The sequence below is a fragment of the Choloepus didactylus genome, chromosome 4, assembly GCF_015220235.1.
Source record: "Choloepus didactylus isolate mChoDid1 chromosome 4, mChoDid1.pri, whole genome shotgun sequence".
Taxonomy (NCBI): Eukaryota; Metazoa; Chordata; class Mammalia; order Pilosa; family Megalonychidae; genus Choloepus; species Choloepus didactylus.
Window position 1 is genome coordinate 154140327 of NC_051310.1, and position 1702 is coordinate 154142028.

Below are 1702 nucleotides of genomic sequence, written 5' to 3' on the forward strand. Positions count from 1 at the left end.
GCTGTTCCCTCTGGAACACTCCCTCTCTGCATGGCACACTCTCTCTTCTTCAAGTTTTCACTCAATGAGACCTACCCAGACCAACCCACTTAAAATTGCAAGCCTCACATACTCCTGACCCAAACTCCCCTGTCCTACTGTTTCTTTTCTATAGTGTGGCACTTAATATATTATATAATTTACAGTTTTATTTTGTTTATTGTTTATAGTCTGTCTCCTCTTCCCTTCCCACCACCCCAAATGGAAGCCTCACAAGGTCAGCACCCTGAATGAGCAGCATCTCACGCTGAGGAAGAAAACATTTTCAGCACTCAGCCCCAGCCCAGGAGTCTGACTCACAGCAGCTGTGAAGGCCACTCTGTGGTGCAATACTAAGTGATGTTTATGTGCTCTCCAAATAAGGACTTGGGAGGCATATCCCAAGATTCTTAAGAAACAGGAAGATGAATGAAAAGGGAAGGAGGAGAAGAGGTAAATCTGTGCTCATCTTTTTTGGCTGAATGTAGCTTAAAACCATGCTGATTTTATGTTTTAAGCATTTTGGACCCTGGTTGTCCAGAATTTCTGTCATTCCCATGATTCTACAGGATAAGGGCTTGGAGTCAATGGCCTTGGGGATTGTTTGCAGTATTATGTTTTTCTCTCTTTTTTAAATCCCAAACTGAGATGTCTAGCCAAAATTCTTTTGAATTCCTGAAGTGGCTGTAAACAGTTTACTTTTAAATGTTTACAGTTTAAAGGAATGTGAATGTCACAATTTCTGTGCATGTCTTATTGAGGAAGCCCATCAATGTTACACAGTAGTTTCATGTTTCCATAACCCAATCCTAACATTGCCAGTGCTATCTGTAACAAGCAAGGGTCCATCCTGCCCATTGCTTTTAACTGGTCCATTTTGAATGGCCAAATTGAGGCCATAAGACTTCTGCTGACTTTCAAGTTCCACTGCAATTGGCTTCCTTAATGCATCATTTTGTACTACTAATTGAAACAGGCTTTTCAAAGTTTCTGCTGCTTTTGGAAGGTGCAATCCTTGCAATCTTGTTGGGATGGGTTGTACTGCCTTTCTCTCTAGTCTAAATAAGCTCTTCAACTCCTTGAATGTTCTTCATCATTGCCCAGCCAGCTTTTAGGTAAGCCACTTTACATACTTCCTTCCACACTTGTTTTGGGACATCACAGGCATATTTTCTTAGGACCATGAGTCTGCTTGCCCAGGGTCCCTTACTTATGTTTTATGATAGTGAGTTGGGTGCACATTTTTTCACTGAGCTTCTAAAGGTGCCACATGTATTTTAATATCATTTTTCATTGAATGTTCTACCACATAATTATCAAGCTGAGGCATGGAGTTCGAGGTAGAAAATTGGTAAGACACTGAGCTGCAACAGCCTGCAAATTTGTTAATTTGTGGCCTTGAGAGGAATTTTTAAAGCTTGATGCACTTTTGTTTGTGCATGAAGATTATGCATTTGATGAGCTCTCCATTCATCCCCCTGGAGCTAAGGGGCTGGATGTTGACTTGCACTAAATACAAGCTCTGTCCTGATCAACAGCTCAAGATCCAAGCAAGTCTCACATCCTTCCTATTAACACAATGGTGAACCATGATGAATGCACTGAAACTTAAACAGGTAGCTACAAAAAAGAAACTAAAAACCATGTCCAAAGGGTAATACAAAGAAACAGCCAAAGCCCCAAA

The 1702-nt window shown here is 41.0% G+C and overlaps 1 pseudogene; it reads right to left on the minus strand.

Annotated features, from left to right (window-relative positions):
- Nucleotides 1–793: 793 nt before the first annotated feature.
- LOC119532933 lies at nt 794–1488 on the minus strand (annotated as a pseudogene).
- Nucleotides 1489–1702: the final 214 nt, after the last annotated feature.